The following is an 18,203-nucleotide window of genomic DNA, read 5'->3' on the forward strand; positions in this document are numbered from 1 at the left end:
CCACAAGGTCCTCTGTGGAATTTGATGATTTTGGCCCATCTTTTTCTTGAGTTGGTATGCATTTTTTTATATGTCTGATTCTTTAGGGGAATATATCTGATTGGTAGAAGGAAAGTAGAGGGAGAAGAACCAGCTAAATAGTTATTTTAATGCTGTTCTTTTAGTAGTGTGCATACATACACACACACACACAGAAAAAGAAAAACAAAGATTTCTAGTTCATATGATGAACTTTTACCTCCAAAGTGAATGATGCAACACAGTTTGAGCAATATGTACTTATACTTACAAATGCTCTATAGAACAGGAGCTTTTTTAAGCTTACAAATTAGTATTTATCTAGTTTGTTCTCTAATTCATCTGTAGCATAGTATAAGTATCCTGTTAATTTTTTATAGAATGAATAACTCGAATTAGTACTCTGTGTTGAATAGGAGTTTCAGTTGTGGATATATGAAACCTAAAACACACTTATATATGACCTAACAACAGTGTGTATTTTATCTGATGAAATACTATTCTAAATATTGACTCAACATGGTCATACTACTGTTCAGATTAGCGGTGATAAGTCTAAATGAACCATAACTTCAGACTTTCCTGTAACATTCCAAAGTGATGTGCAAATGGGTTTAAAAATAATTAAAAACACCACTTTATTAAAATCTAGCAGGAGAATAAATTCTAGGAGGTGTACATAACAGCTGGGTGTAGTGGTATGCGCCTGTGTCCTAGGGCTCAGAAAGTGAGGCCAGAGGAATGTGAAGGTTGAAGCCAACTTGAACTACACAGTGATGCCCTGCCTCAAAAAGAAAAACTATATATAACATAAAAACAGCCACCTTTACAAAGGTACAAAGTCGATAAATCAGCTGCAGTCAGCATTCACTTGCCTGTCCCTTCATCAGCATCAGGGGATCTGGTTCAGCTGTATTGGAGTTGGTGTTTTAATTCTTTAGAGCTAGTCAAATGCCCTGGAGTAGCTTGGCAAACACAAAATGATCCTTGTCCAACTATGTAGGGTTCTGTGCTTTATTTAGTGCAGAAGATTGCTTTATGCTTCTGGCTCTGACCTATCCCTGAATAACCCAGTTCCAGAATTTGTTTGAGTCCTGTGGAGAGTCCCCTAGTTCTGATAGCTAAAGTTAGGCTGTGGTGCCAATGTGACAGGTCTTCTTGGTCTGGGGAGATAAGCAGTAGCTTCTCAGTGGGGATGGACAGACTAAGCAGTCCACCAGAAGGGTCTCCTGAGTGTCCAAAGACTCCTTGAAGTTGATACTGGGTCATGGGGTAGAGGGTCCTACAAACAAAAATGCCAATCCTCAGGTGCAGGAAAGGTTGGGACTTGGCTATAAAGAGTGCATCAGAAACGAGAAAGAACTTTTGAGGTTGAGGCCTCCCAGGGGGAGGTATCACCAACAGCCAGTCCTGATATAGAAATCAGCATCTTAAATAAGACCCATTGCCTGGTATTCACTGAGCAGAGCCTGGACACACAGGAGGTGCTGGCCATTCTTCTGTTCCTAACCAATAGCCTGGACTCTCTAGGCAGTCTCACTTATTAGCCAGGCAGCCTGTGTTAGCTGTTGGTGGTCAGGGCTATTGGGACCTGTGTTTTCAGCCAAAGCAATGGTGGGATTCTCATACTGCTGGAGCCTTTGCAGAGGTAGGGAGAGTAGGTCCTGGCACTGAAGGCCCCCAGTCTCAGCAGCCTTCTGGAAGCTGCACACACCTCCAGAAACATTTGTTTTTTTATTTTTTTAATCCGCTCCAGTAAGGTAGTCTGGGATCTTTCTGCATTGGCAGCAAATTGGGTGTAGAGTCCCAGGTGGGGAGAGTGACCCTTCTAGCCCCTGTCCCCAGTTCCCTTCCTCTAGGTAGGAAACCAGATTTTGTTGTTGTTGTTGTTATTGGTTGTTGGGCTTGAACTCTGGGCTTGGGCGCTGTTCCTCAGCTCTTCAGCTCAAGGTGAGTACTCTACTACTTAAGCCATAGTTCCACTTCCAGTTTTCTGGTGGTTACTTGGAAATAAGAGTCTCATGGACTTTCCTGCCCCAGGTGGCTTCGAACTGCGACCCTCAAATCTCAGGCTCATGAGTAGCTAGGATTACAGGCATGAGCCACCAGCGCCCAGTGGGAAGCAGTTCTTGGCTGGTGCCATAGATGAGTTCCCAAGAACCAAACAGGGCCTGACGTTCTGGTGGGCTCAGGGTCCCCTTGGCTTTCAGAATCCCCAAGAAATAGGAGGACATCAGCCTCAGCTATTCCTGATAGTGCCACTAAGTCTCCAAGCAGCTCCTGGGGTGGGGTGGGGGGATCACTGTTCCCATTCCACTAGGCCAAGGCTCTCCATGACTGACCTAGAGGCCCACTGTGTATTTTTGGTGTTTAAAATGAGAATATTTGTTTAAGAATTAGTCCTTTTAATGGGTGCTATGGACTTTGGCCTAATGCTGATCAAGTTTCTAGCACTGTGATCCTTATATCTGAAATTGACAATGTAGAAGAAGGAAAGACCTATTTTGGTTCTTAACTTGTGGCAAGAAGTACATCATGGTAGAAGTGCATGACAGAGCGTGCATGACAGACCACATAGTGGCCAGAAACAAAGGAGACACTGGAGAGTCCAGAACTGCAGTAGCTCCTGCAAAGGTCTGTTTCCAATGTCCCAGCTTCCTTACTCTAGGCCTCATCTCCTACATGGTGTCACGGGCTGGTGACCAGGCCTGCAACATATGGCCCTCAGGGAGACATTTGAGTTCTAAGCCACAAGTTGACTTTAATGTTTCTCTTCTACTTTTTGATTTATTTATCAAAGCAGAAAGAAAAGAAAAAGAAAAGTACCTCTTGACATGAAGGAGGTAGTAGCAAAGAAATAGTTCTTGTCTCTAATGCAGACTTTCTATCTGTACTAACCAAGGAATCCAGTTTAAACTTTTCATACAGAAATGGGTCTCTAGTACATCTCATTGTTGCAATGGATCCACCTGTTTCCCTAAGATGTACAAGTCGTTATGTCGAAAAACGAACTTTACAACTTTAGCCAGCAGGCTGGGAGGGTGGGGGGTGGGGGTGGGAGTGGGGGGTGGGTTGGGAGATGGGAAGGGATGGGAAGGGGAAACAAAGGAGGAGGCAACAATGCTTGATAAGAAATGTACTCATTATCTTGCCCATGTAATTGTAACCCCTCTATATTTTCACAATTAAAAAATAAAAAGAAATGGGCCTCTAGTGAACTTTATTCAGTTTGCCAATTTCTCAGACATGGAGATAATAGGCCTAGGATAGCTTTATTATCACTCAAAACATGTTGATCATAGGTATAACATTTATGGCATTCCAATTTGGTTGAAGAATAAACTCACCAGGCTTACCTTCTGTTCTTGAATCCTATCCCTCATAGAAGGAGTAGGTAACTTAAGGGCTGGGAAGGTGGCTCAGTGGTAGAATGCTTGTCTTGCATGCCTGAGGCCCTGAGTTCGATTCCTCAGCACCACATAAGCAAAAAGAGAAAAGCCGGAAGTGGCACTGTGGCTCAAGTGGTAGAGCGCTAGCCTTGAGCTGAAGAGCTGAGGGACAGTGCCCAGGCCCAGAGTTCGGGCCCCATGACCGGACCCAAAAAAAAAGAAGGAGTAGGTAACTTAATATCCAAGAGAAGAGAACATAATGGAAAGTGCATGCATGTTCCATCCTTGCATCTTAATTTCAAAGTCTCTGAAAACGTGAATGAGATCCCTCTCATTTCTCTTGTGAAGCATTAGTGCCATGCACTATTACTAGAGACTTATGGGGTGATCAGGTGATCTTTCAAGGTGAAATTCAGCCCTTTCAGACTTCTGTGTACTTAGATCTTCTTCACCCTGACAGCATTGCAGTAGTTTTCCTGGTAGACAAAAGTGAGACGTACGATTAGGGAATTCTTATCAACAGGAGACCTGTATTAGAAAGTTACTTCTTTGTGTGCTACCCTATGTAAATCACCAAGTGAATAAGAGTTTTTTTGGTAAGGAAAATATTACCTATGTAGACTAGATTTTGGCATAGCTTTTCATGAGTTTCAACATTTTCTTTGGCTGCAGCATTATGTTATAAGACTATATATACATATATACACACACTAGTAATTACAGCATTTGTAAAATTGAATGGTATTTAAACTCCCCCGTATTATATCACCATGGAATGTTAAGGGAAGGAAAGAGTGAAATTGTGGTTGCTTTATGCCAAATTTCTGCTATTAAAACAACTAATTAGTTTTAAGACTTTTTAAGCCAAGTTTTTAAAATATTGAATGAATGTTTTAGCACCCCAAATATGCATCTTTATTAGATCATTAAAAAGTATGTTCTATGTTTTATATATCCACAATGACCTTCTATTTAGAACTAATGAAAAATATAATGAAGAATAGACAGTACAGAAATTTTCTTATTTCCTGTAGTAATTTCTGTAGTATTCTAAAGAGTATAGAGTGATTTTCAAGAACATAAATGTCCAAGTTTTCTATTAGTTTGGATTTTTTTTTTTGGTGGGGTCAGTCCTAGGGCCTGAACTCCGTGCCTGGGCGCTGTCCCTCAACTCTTCAGCTGATAGACCAGCGCTCTACCACTTGAGCCTCAGCCCCACTTCCGGCTAAGGTCCTCATGCATGCAAGGTAAGCACTCTACCACTAGGCCACCTTCCCAGCCCCTATTAGTTTTGATTTTAAAAACATTTTAAATTACCTTATATAATTTGTTTTAATAATAATATGTCACATGTTTTGCCTTTTCAAGACATTAGTGATTAGCTAGAATTTTTTTTATTATTATGAGGCATGTTATGGTTTAATACTTATGCCTTAGGACCTAGCATATTGGAGATGGATCTTTGTTGTACATTAAATGATCTCCAGATGGCATTAACTTTTTGATTTTTTTCTTATCTATTGCTACATAGTAAAGTACTCCCAAATTTAATGACTTGAAAAAAGGCTGGCTGCTAACCCAGAAGAGGTTTGTGTTTGCATGTTGTCTGTGGGCTCTGTCCTCCCCTCCCACTTGGTTATGATTCTGCAGGTTACAACTTTGGTTCAGGCTCTGCTGTGCAGTGTCTTCTAGACACACTCATGTCTCAGTAGTCATTTGGAGCCTTGCTTGTTAATTACATTTTATCACATATTAAGCTGATGGTTGGTTTTTATGTCATTGTTGCTGCTCTTCCTTAAATTGGCTAGGTCAGATTTCTTTGCACAGTAATCTCTAGAGGCTAAAAGGGGAGCAGTAGACTGTGGAGTATTACACATTATCACTTTTTTTTTTTTTGGATCAGTCGTGGAGCTTGAACTCTGGGCCTAAGTGCTGTCCCTCAGCTCTTAAACTCAAGGTGAGTGCTATACCACTTGAGCCACAGCACTACTTCTGGTTTTCTAGTGGTTTATTGGAGATAAGAGCCTCATGGACTTGCCTGCCAGGGCTGGCTTTGAACAGTGATCCTCAGATCTCAGCCTCCTGAGTAGCTAGGATTATAGGCTGAGCCACCGGTGCCTGACATGTTACCATTTTTTTCATATCTTTTGAAGCAAAACAAATCTGAGGGTGAGGAAGAGAAGAGAACACAACTATATCTCTTCATTAGTGGATGAGAGGATTGGGAAAATTATTGTAGCCTTCTTTGCAATAATATATCATTCTGACCAGGGTTTTATTTTTTCTTTATGTTCAACTATAACTTCATTATTCTATGTTTATACATCTTCTACCATCTCCTTTCCCCCCCTTAATTTGCTGTTTGTTGAAGACCATTTAACCTATACTGGCAAGTTATTATGTAAACTCAAAGCAGACTTATCTTGGAAAAAGTACTTGACATTACTTCCTTCAAACTAAGTATATGGTTATTGTAGAATTTCTCTTCTCTCCTCCCTGTTTCTGAATTTTTTTTTTTTTTTGAGAAGAGAGCATAGGTGGAGGACACAGTGACTTTTTTTTTCCTGAATGTGTTCCAGTAGTATTTTCTGTGATATATCCAGATTTTTGGTAAGCCTACTAGTGACGATGTGGTGTAGGAGATAGGGGGAATTCGGGCCCTTGCTGTACATCAGGCAGAGCATTTCTGCATTTGGTTTACTTACAGTGTCTGCAAGTCTGGTGTTGTTTGAACAAGGAATTTCTTTGCTTGAAAAACTAAAACTTTAAAACTAATATTTTAGGTAATTGGATTTGTTCATAGTTGGACTTGTTGGCCAGCTGAGTTTTGGATATGTGAGGCTAATTATTTAGTTAAAATGTAAATGATTTATGGTCTTGTAGAAATACAAGTTATATTTGCCTTAAGTTATTTCTAAGATATATTTTCTAATAGGAGAATCTAAGTGTTTCAATTTTGAGATACTTTAAAAACACATCATAGCATTCTTCAAATTTAGTGCATCAAGTACAGAAAAAAATAATGTATACTAGGTTCTTACTTACCTCTAAGTAAACAGCCAGCGTAATAAGCCAGCAAAAGAAAAATGTTTTCAGTGTATTAAATATGGCATATCATTTAGTCTACCATGAGATCTTTTTTAAAATGATAAATTAATATATAAAAATGGACTATTTTAAATGAGAAGAAAATAACTAGAAAAGAAGCATTTATAATTATATGTTATAATTTTAAGGATATAAAAATTAAGAAATTAAAAAAATGCTTCTAAGTGTTGCTGCACACACATACACACACACACACACACACACACACACACACACATTTATTCCAAGACTGGGCCTGTGTAAAACTACAATTAGTTTAGTTTTTTTTTGTACCTCCATTAATGGCTTGGGTGACCTTAACAGCAGGACATTTAGAGTGTTTACTGAGATGTTTTCCTGTCTGTTTGTAGTTCTGATTTACAAAGTTCTGAAAATTTTGCATGAAGCCAGTTACCTGTAATCTCAGCTACTCAAAAGGTTGGGATCTGATTTCAAAGCCAGCCTTGGAACGAAAGTCTATGAGACTTTTATTTCCAATTAACCACCAGAAAAGCTGGAAGTGGAGTAGTGACTCAAGTGGAAGAATGCTAGTTAGCTCTGAGCTAAAAAGGTCAGGGACAGTGTGCAGGCCTGAGTTCAAGCTCCAAGAGCAGTGTGTACACACACCCACAGACACATAGACACAAACCCAGAGTCTGTGTGAGAGATGTAACCAAATCTGTGGTTTATATGACTAAATAAAATGAATGTGTTTGATTCTAACCCTAAGATGTATATATATCTATATCTATCTATCTATCTATATCTATCTATCTATCTCTATATATATTGCATCTGACATTATTCAAGTCATTATTTTGGAGTATAATCTAGACAGTCTACATTTATTCTATTACTATTTTAAAGTGAAAAAATTTTAAGGTTATTCAGCACAGCCTGGGCCTTGACCTTTCACTGATAGCACAGAAGCTGGAAGACAACACTGTGTGTTGGTTTATGTTGAAAGATAGCACTGAATAGCTAGGTTCTTCAAAGAAATGGAGCTGAGAAGCATTTCTATAGTTCCTCTAGACAAGAATTCAACCACAATCTAATGTTTTCTAAGACTCATCTGAATGTTCTTTAGGGAAAAACATCAGTTCATGACCTTTCCTGCTTGAAGAAATGTTAATCAGTGAGAAGTGAGTAGGAAGAGAGGAATCCACAGCTGGACAGAAATGGTGAGAAGCAACCAGATATGAGCAATACCATGCCTAATGAAGGAGGGATTTTCTTACATGATGTCTGGAATGAACTGATACCTAGGGAACTGGCAGATGGCTTGATTGTAGGCCCAGGGCCCACTATTGGGAGAAGTGGCATTCCATACCTGAGGAACCTACCCATATTCTGTGTTTCAAACAACATTAATGAGATTCTGTATCCTCCTGTTTGTTGGCTGTTTTCTCTTGGGTTATGTATCTAGAATAAATTGACTCTCAGTGGACATAAAAAATGTGAGCTCAGCTGTAGCAGGGCTGTTAGCCTTTGTCTGCAGGAGAGTGTGGTTTGGTGCAGTAGTGAGTTGTGGTGTTTTACTGACCACATTAGCTAAAAGCCTCCATTTCTACGTTTACCAGATGGTAAGAAGCAGCTTTGCTATACTGTAGATGGCCCTGCTGTGACCTTTCTAAAGTAATCTGGAAGCTCTATTTTATTTTTGTAATGTCTCTGAGGGAAAATCCTGTCACCTCAAGTCTGTTTCTTATTCTTGCTTGAGGTTAATGGGAATACCTCCCTTTGGGGGAAAATAATGAAATTACTACAAATTGTCTATTTATAACAAGGAGGCTGTGCTACAGTGAGCTGTCTACTTTGCCCCACTGAAAACACAATATTTTTTCAGCTGTAAGTTTGTCCTGAGTTAAGGCAGAACTTTTCACCTCTGTCTCTTTAACGTGCAGAATGACATGTGGGAGTTGAAATTTTTTTCTGAGTTGAGAAAGTAACATGTTTGCCACTGTTAATCATGTTTGGTGAACTCACAGATAAACTGGTTCAGGCCTTGAATCCTCTAATCTCACCACATCCATAAACAAGACAGGTATTTAGCTTTTGTTTGTAATATCTGAATTAGTCATTTTAGAAAGTTAATACAATAGTAATTTTATAGAAGCTTTGAGGATTATGGATATTTTTGTTTTTACTTTTCTGAAATCTGGTTAGTTACATAAATAATGTGCTCTCTTACATAGAGATTTTAGCTTACTATTTTATTTTCTGCATACACGATATTAGCAGGTATTTCATTATCAAGTGAAACTTGTAAAAGCTCTAATTCTTTTTTTTTTTTTGGTTGGTCGCAGGGCTTGAACACTGGGCTTAGGCGCTGCCCCTGCACTCTTCAGCTCAAGGCAAGCACTCTACTGCTTGAGCCACAGCGCCACTTCTGGTTTTCTAGTGGTTTATTGGAGATAAGAGTCTCACATACTTTCCTGCCTGGGCTGGCTTTGAACCATGATCCTCAGCTCTCAGCCTCCTGAGTAGTTAGGATTACAGGCGTGAGCCACCAGCATCTGGCTTCTTTTTTCCTTGTATGGAAAAAAATGAACTTATGCCCTGGGTGCTATACCTAAGATTTTTTTAAAATATGGTTTTTATTGTAAAAATACTGTACAGAGGGGTTACAGTTACATGAGTAATGAGTACATTTCCTATGGAGCAGTTACTGCCTCCTTTGTTTTTCCCTACCATCCCTTCCCTCCCCAACTGCTCCCTCCCCGCAAGCTGTAAAGTTCATTTTCAACATAGTGTCTTGTACATCTCATTGTTATAATGGGTCAACCTGTATCCTTATTTCAGCATTTTGGTATTTCCCTTCCCCTCCCCAAATTAGAAAAATGTATATACAAAATGCAGGGCATCGGCATCAATTACTGTGAAAATGGATCATACATGGGAGAAGAACATACAAAAGAAACAAAAAAGAATGCCATAGTACAGTATAAGTACATTAAAAACAACAGCAACAAAGATAAAACCTCTTGTGTCCCTATCTTGGGGCTCATTTCACTTAACAACATCCTATATGGTCATACATACATAGTTTTTGACCTTTTCTGCTTGTCTTACTTAGACTTATGCTAGTTATTGCAAATAAGGGAAATGATGGGACCTATGTTTCTTTGGGCCTGGCTTACTTCACTTAATATAATTTTTCCGAAGTCTTTCTATTTCCTAACAAATGGCGTGATGTCATTGTTTCTGATGGAGGCATATAATTCCATTGTGTATGTATGTATGTATATGTGTGTATATATATATATATATATATATATATATCACATTTTCTTTTTTTAAATGCTTGTTTTGTCATAATTAAGTAGTTGTTATCATTTAACAAACCCATTTATGAGTACATTATATCTTGATCAGTGTCACCCCTTTCAACATTCTCACCCACAACTCAGCTACCGACCTCTTCCCCCATTCTGCTTACTTGGTAGGCTAGACATTGGGGTATTTAAAATAAGTTTTCTTATTGTGAAAATACCTTACAGAGGGGTTACAATTACATGAGCAAGGTAATGAGTACATTTTGTATTGTCTCCTCCTTTGTTTCCCCTTACCATCCCTGAGACATTGGATTCTTGACTGAATTCTCCACATCTCCCCTTCATTTGTCTTTCTCTCTCTTTTTTTTTTTTGTGAAAATGCCATCCACAGGTGTTACAAATACATGGGCAAGGTAAGGAGTACATTTCTTATCAAGCATTGTTGCCTCCTCCTTTGTTTCCCCTTCCCATCCCTTCCCACTCCCCCCTCTCCCTCCCCTTCCCCTCCCCTCCCTTGCTGGTCCAAAGTTGTATCATTCATTTTTCGACCTAACTATTGTACATCTCATTGTTGCAATGGGTCCCTTCTCCTCCACAAATTATACCAACATCAAATACTGGAGTATATACCGTGGGGGAGTGACATACAAAGCAACAAAAAAATCATCTTATAAATAAATATGTTAGAAACAATCACAAGAAAGAAAAAATTTTGAGTACTATCTTGGAGTTCATTTTGCCTAACGTCAGCTTATCTGATTGTTTCTGCTTGACTCAGACACATATACTAGTAATTGCAAATAAGGGAAACCATGGGGCCTATGTTTCTTTGGGCCTGGCTTACTTCGCTTAATATAATTTTTTCCAAGTCTTTGCATTTCCTAACAAATGGGGCAATGTCATTCTTTCTGATGGAGGCATAGAATTCTATTGTGTATATATACATTTTCTTGATCCATTCATCTACTGAGGGGCATCTGGGTTGATTCCATATCTTAGCTATGGTAAATAATGCTGCAATAAACATAGCTGTGCTAGTAGCTTTAGTGTGGTCTTGTTTGTGATCATTTGGGTAAATGCCCAAAAGTGGGATTGCTGGGTCATAGGGGAGTTCTATGTGAAGTCTTTTGAGGAACCTTCATACTGCTTTCCAAAGTGGTTGAACAAGTTTACATTCCCACCAACAATGAAGTAGGATTCCCTTCTGTCCACATCCCCTCCAGCATCTGTTGTTACTAGAGCTCTTGATTATAGCCATTCTAACTGGGGTGAGGTGGTATCTCAATGTTGTTTTGATGTGCATTTCTTTTATGGCTAGGGAGGTTGAGCATTTCTTCATATGTCTATTGGCCATCCTTCTTTCCTCTTCAGAGAAGTTTCTCTTTAAGTCTTTAGCCCACTTATTAATTGGGCAGTTATTTCTTTGAGGATTTGTTGTTGGGGGATTGAATTTTTTTTCTTTTTTTTTTAAATTGTGAAAATACTGTACAGAGGGATTACAATTACATGGGCAAGATAATGAGTACATATCAAGCATTGTAGCCTCCTCCTTTGTTTCCCCTTCAGATCCCTTCTCCCCATCCCCCCCCCACCGACCGAATCCTCACCCCCACCCCCCACCAAAGTTGTAAAGTTTGTTTTTGACATAACGACTAGTACATCTCCTTGTTGCAATGTGGGGGAGGGACATACAAATATATAAGGATCTAACTTTAGTTTTCTACAAGTAGCTAACCAATTTTGCCAGCACCATTTACTGAAGAGGCTGTCTTTCTTCCATTCCTTTTTTTTTAGCTCCCTTATTGAAAATTAGATGGCTATAGGTCTGTGAGTTCATATCTGGATTTTCAATTCTATTCCATTGGTCCTGAGGTCTGTTCTTGTGCCAGTACCAAGCTGTTTTGATTACTATGGCTTTGTAGTAGAGATTGAAATTTGGTATTGATATTCCTCTAACACTGTTCTTTCTGTTAGGGATTGTTTTTGCTATTCAGGGTCTTTCATTGTTCCATATGAATTTTTGGGTTGCCTCTTCTATTTCCTTGCAGAATGAGGTTGGAATGTTGATAGGTATCGCATTGAATTTGTAGATAGCTTTAGGAAGTATTACCATTTTCACTATATTGATCCTTCTAATCCAGGAGTATGGGAGGTTTTTGCCACTTTCTAAGTTCTGTTTGGATTTCCTTTTTCAGGTTTTCAAAGTTTTCATCATCGAGGTCCTTCACGTCTTTGGTTAAGTTAATTCCTAGGTATTTTTTTTTTGTGTGGCTGTTATGAATGGAGTTGCTTTCCTGATTTCAGCCATGCTTTTCTCATTGTTCGCATACAGAAAAGCCATTGATTTTTGAGGGTTAATTTTATACTCTGTTACTTTGCCAAAGTTTTGAATCAGCTTGAGTAATTTGGGAGTGGAGTCCGTGGGATTCTTTAAATACAAGATCATGTCATCTGTAAAGAGGAAGAGTTTTACTTCATTTTTCCCTATTTAGATTCCTTTTATGTTTGCATCTTTTATGTTTGCTGTAGCTAGGTATTCTAATACTAAATTGAAGAGAAGTGGAGAGAATGGACATCCTTGTCTCATTACTAAGTTTAGACGAAATAACTTTCATTTTTCACCATTAAGTATAATGCTGGCCATAGGTTTGTCATATACAGCCTTTTATTGTATTGAGGAATGTTCCCTGGATTCCTAGTTTTTCCAGTACCTTCATCATAAAGGGGTGTTGGACCTTGTCAAATGCTTTTTCTGCATCTGTTGAGATAACCATGTGCTTCTTATCCTTGTCCTTGTTGATGTGATGAATTATATTAATTGATTTGCGTATATTGAACCAGCTTTGCATCCCTGAAATGAATCCTGTTTGATCGCAGTGTATGATTTTTTGGAAGAATTGTTGAAGTCGATTGGCCAAAATTTTGTTGACAAGTTTTGCAGCAATGTTCATCAAAGAAATGGGTGTATAGTTCTCTTTCTTTGATGATTCCCTGCCTGGTTTTAGGATGAGGGTTATGATGGCTTCATAGAATGAGATCGGTAGTGAACTTCCTTTTTCAGTATCATTGAAGAGTTGAAGGAGTATTGGTGTGAGCTCTGCTTTGAAAGCCTTGTGGAATTCTGCTGTTAATATATCTGGTCCTGGGCTTTTCTTAGATGGGAGGTCTCTTATTGCTGTTTCTATTTCAGTGCTTGATTTGGGCCTGTTAAGATGGTTTACTTCATCTTGCTTTAATTTTGGCATGTCAATATTTGCTAGGAAAAGGTCCATTTCTGCCAAGTTCTCAAACTATTAGCATAAAGGTTTGAGAAGTATTCCCTTATAATGTTCTGAATCTTGGTTGTTTCTGTGGTGATGTTTCCAGTCTCATCTCTGAGTTTATATGTTTGGGTGTGTTCTCTTCTTTTTCTGATAAGATTTGCTAAGGTTCTATCAATTTTGTTAATTTTGTTAATTTTTGAATTTTAATTAATTTAATTCTTATTTAATTTTAATTATTTCTTTCCATCTACTGGATTGGGGTTTATCTTGCTGCTCTTTTTCAAGGTGGTTCAGATGTCTCATTATATTGTTGGTTCAGATCTCTCCAATTTGTTGATGTAAGAACTTAGAAATATAAACTTGCCGCTAAGTACTGCCTTTGCTGTGTCCCAGGGGAGCTGGTAATTTTGTGTTCATTTTTGTTGAGTATCATAAACATTTGAATTTCCTTTCTAATCTCTTCCATGACCCACTGGTGATTCAACAGTGTATTGTTCAGCCTCCACGTGTTAAATGACTTTCTTTGGTGGCTTTTGGTGTTGAATTCTGATTTTATTCCCTTCTGGTCTGAGAGAATGCAAGGAATAACTTCAGTGTTTCTGAATTTGGACAAGTTTGCTTTGTTACCTAAAATGTGATCTATTTTGGAAAATGTTCCATGTGCTGCTGAGTAAAAGGTGTATTCTGATGTTGCTGGGTGAAATATTCGGTAGGTGTCTGTTAAATCTAGTTGATCTATGCAGTTGTTTAGATCTGTGGTTTCTCTGTTGAGTTTTTGCCGAGTTGATCTATCTAGTGGGGATAGTTGTGTGTTAAAGTCCCTAACAATTGTCTTTGGATCTATGCGAGATTTGAGGGAAAGCAGTGTTTCTTGGATAAATTTGGGTGCTCCGTTGTTTGGCGAATAGAGATTTAGAATTGTAATATTCTCCTGAAGGAGAGATCCTTTAATTTGTATGTAGCAACCTTTTTTATCTCTTCTGACTAATTTTAATTTGAAGTCTATTTTATCTGATATTAGGATTGCAACTCCCGCCTGTTTATGGGGGCCGTTTGCTTGGTAGATTTTATTCCAGCCGTTCACTTTCAAAATGTGTTTTTATGGGCAAGATGTGACTCCTGAAAGCAACAGATCGAAAGATCTTGCTTTTTAATCCAAATAGTCAATGTTGCTTAATTGGGGAGTTAAGTCAGTTTATGTTGAGAGTTAGGGCTGAGAGGTGTTTGGGAGTTCTGCCATGTTATCCACCTTCTTGGGGGCTGAGGCAACTGGGTTCTTCCTATGGTTCTTGGATTCGTGGGTGTGGTTTCCTGGCCTTTATTGTGGTCTTGTTAGTTTTCTATGTGTAGGACATCTTTAAGTATCTTTTGTAGGGCGGTTTTGGTGGAGATATATTGTTTCAGTTTTTCTTTGCTATGGAAGGTTTTTATTTGGCCTTCAGTTATGAAGAAGAGTTTAGCTGGGTACAGTATTCTTGGTTGATAGTTGTTTGTCTTTAGGGCATGGCATATCATTCTTGCTTTAATTGTCTCTGCTGAGAAATCTGAGGTGATTCTAATTGGTTTCGCTCTATAGGTGATTGCTCTTTTCTCCTTGACAGCTTTAAGGATCTTTTCCTTGGTCTGAATTGATACTGTGCAGGATTATAATGTGACGGTGGGATGTCCTTTTGTGGTCTGGTCTATTTGGGGTTCTAAAAGCTTCTTGTATCTGAATAGGCCTATCTTTTTGTATGTTTGGGAAGTTCTCTGCTGGGATCCTGTTAAACAAATTTCTTAGACCATTAACTTCTGTCTCTAGGTGCTCCTCAACACCCATTATCCTCATTAGGGTTTCTGATAGTGTCTTCCAAATGTTGACTAGATCTATCATATTTCTTGGATTTGTCTTGGGTAGTTGCATGTTCTTTCTCTGTACTATCTAGTCTGTATTCAATTCCTGAGATTTGATCTTCTGCATGGTCTAACCTACTGTCAAGACTTTCTACTTTGCTTTTTTATTTCTTTTCCTTATAATTGGTTGGCTTTGATGGCTTCAAATTCTTTGTTGGAGCTTTGTTTTAGATCTTGTATGAACTCCTTTACTTCCTTAATTTGGTGTTCAGTGTTTATTCTCAAATCACTTAGTTGATTGGTTATGGTTTCCTTGGATTCCGATTCCTTTTGTCGGGCTCCATTCAGCATTCCATTTGTGGTCTCCCTGACTTCTTTCAGCTGTCTGTTTATGGATTCTATGAATGCCTCTGTTGATCTTTGTCTATTCTCATCCCACTCTCGCAAATCCTGTATTACTCTTTGATTAGCTTCCTCATGTTCACGCAATTCCTGTAGTTCTCTTTGACTGTTCTCAGCATGCTCACACAATTCCTGTCTTTCTTTTTGACTGTGCTCAGCCTGTTCATGCAATTCCTTTATTTCTCTTTGATTGTTCTCAACCTGCTCACGCAAGTACTATATAAATCTTTGAGTAGCTTCCTCTCGCTCACGAGATTCCTGTATCAATCTTTGAGTAACTTCCTCTTGCTCATGAGATTCCTGTATTAATCTTTGATTTGCCTTCTCTTTCTCCCTATCATGCTCGCAGTGAGTCCTTAGCAGGTTTTCACCATTTTTACCAGTAGTTTTTGTAGAGCTTTTTTGGAACTCTCCTCTGGATTATTCATTAAGTCTTCTGTCACCGGATTACCATGAGTGGGAGTTTTGATACCCGGACTTGCCATTTTTTTGTGTTTTTCCGGCTTGTTCTGCTCATTTGGTATGAAAGTAACACCAATTTTGTGCTAGAACACTATTTTAAGGCAAGCATCAACTAAAGTCCTGTAGTTATACAATCTAGTTCAACAGATACAATCTAGTCAACATCAAACAACTAGGGATTAATGGGCTAAGAACAACAAGGAAGAATTTGGCAAATCAGAAATTATTAGATTCAGGGAGAAATGTGGGGAAAAATAGGGTTAGAGGGATGTGGAGAGGTAAAAGGAGAGTGAATTTAACCAAGTCTTAATCTCAGAGAGGGAAATGGATTGGACAGAATGATAGGAGAGAGATTTAAAAAAAAATGGAAGAACAAAAATTTAAATTTAAAAATTAAAACACTTAAAAATTATGTAAGTTTGAAAAAAATGATATTGAGAGAAGAAGAATAGAATGAGAGTAAGGGAGGGATAGAAAGGTGAGATGAAAAACCAAAAAATAACAATTCTTAAAGTTAGTTACTTGAAAATTATATAGATATAAAGATATAATACTGCTATTAAAGAAGTTAAGCCTAAGAAGTTGTCAATTAAGTAATAAATTTCTGGATTAAGTTCATATACAATGGGGGATAAGGCCTAATAATCGATGAAGGGTTTATATATGGGGATGAGCAGAATAGCAATTAAGTCACACAAAAAAAAAGAAAGAGGAAAAAAAAAGAATAAAAAAATAAAAATAAAAAGGGACTAACAGGTCAAAAGTGATTTACAAAAAAGCACACACACACACACACACACACACCAAAAAAATAAAAATGATCAGAGGAAAAAAGAAAGAAAAAAAGATTAATAGAAAACAATTAAAATAAAAATAAAAATTTAAAAATGCTACAAAAAAGAGTTCTTTGATTTTTTTTTTGGGGGGGGGGAAGAGTCGTGGAATTGGAAGATCCTGTATCTCCCTTGTGTCTGTAACCAGTCTCTTCCTGTAGTCTCTGGTCTGCTTGTGGTGTTTGGTTTTCCTGTGGCTTGATTGGTTTCTTAAGTCAGTTTGTTTGAGCAGGCAGAATAATGCTCTGCCTTACCCAGGATTTTGTGATCCTCTTCCCAGGCTAGTTCAGTGGGAGGGAGATCTGCTTTGAGTATCACAGAAGATGGAGATGGCTGTTTCCTCTAGTTTGGAGATGCAGTGATGAGGCTAGGTTCTGGGTAGGGTTGAGGCCTTTCAGCAAACAGTAGCTTTTCCCTGAGGGGCTAGCTCCTGAGACACTCACAGAGCCCAGCCTGGAGCCATTCTCAGGGTTTATGTTTACTGAATTTCAATTGATTGTCAGGCTGCTGTAGGGATGGGCAGCCTCTAGCTCTGTTTACCCAGTGAAGAAAGTCACTCCTGGGGTGGGGGGGCGAGCTGCCTCTGCCTGGGCGGAGATGACTTTTCCCTGGGTGAAGCTGAGCCTGGCAGGTCAGGTCAGGTTCCTGTGACCTGCTAAATGACTCTTTTGTTTTCTTTCAAGGCCTGAGTTGGAGCTAGCTGCTCAGCTGGGCCTTTGTCAGTATCAAAGATGGAGATCTCTGGTGGTAGGGGAGGGGGCAGCCTTCCCTCCTCTGCTCCCTGAGAAGGAGTGAGTATGTCAGGCTTCTACTCAGCCCTAGTGTTGGTTCCTGTCTGTGATATGCAGGATGAAGATATCTGCTCCTTGTCAGTTCTTGCTGGTGTTGAGTAGAATCTGCTCACCTGCTGCATCTGGAGCCTTTGTCCCAGTCTCTCTGTGTTGTAGTTATGGCGGCCGTAGCCGCTGAGGCTTCCACTGCAGCAGCCACAGCCTCAGCTACCAGTAAGTGCTCAGATCTGTCTCCTTGTCTGGATTTTCCCTCTCTGGCCAAACTCTCTGTACTGTGATGGCACACTTGGTGTGATTCTCTAGGCTAGGATTGTTCACTGGAACACTAAAACTGCTTTGTATGTGAGAGCTTGTTTATCCTCCAGCTTCTCCTCTGCCATCTTCCTCCCAGTGTCCATATATCACATTTTCTTGATCCATTCATCTACTGAGGGGCATCAGGGTTGGTTCCATATCTTAGCTATGGTGAATAATGCTGCAATAAACATAGTTGTGCTGGTAGCTTTAGTAAAGCCTTGTTTGTAATCGTTTGAGTAAATGCCCAAAGTGGGATTGCTGGGTCATAGGAGAGCTCTATGTGGAGTCTTTTGAGGAATCTCCATACTGCTTTCCAAAGTGGAACATGTTTATACTCCCACCAACAAGGTAGTAGGGTTCCCTTCTGTCCACATCCCCTCCTGCATCTGTTGTTATTAGATTTCTTGATTTTAGCCATTCTGACTGGGGTGAGGTGGTATCTCAATGTTGTTTTGATTTGCATTTCGTTTATGGCTAGGGAGGTTGAGCATTTCTTCATGTGTCTATTGGCCATTCTTATTTCCTCTTCAGAGAAGTTTCTCTTTTAGTCTTT

General features: G+C 39.0%; 1 protein-coding gene and 1 pseudogene across 1 annotated transcript in view; one reads left to right on the top strand and one right to left on the bottom strand.

Annotated features, from left to right (window-relative positions):
- Positions 1-18,203, top strand: part of Tmem135 (transmembrane protein 135) — a 229,500-nt gene that overhangs the window by 119,581 nt on the left and 91,716 nt on the right. The window lies entirely within an intron of this gene.
- Positions 1,033-17,475, bottom strand: LOC105983877 (annotated as a pseudogene).

The sequence above is a fragment of the Dipodomys ordii genome, unplaced genomic scaffold (genome assembly GCF_000151885.1).
Source record: "Dipodomys ordii isolate 6190 unplaced genomic scaffold, Dord_2.0 Scaffold22, whole genome shotgun sequence".
NCBI lineage: Eukaryota > Metazoa > Chordata > Mammalia > Rodentia > Heteromyidae > Dipodomys > Dipodomys ordii.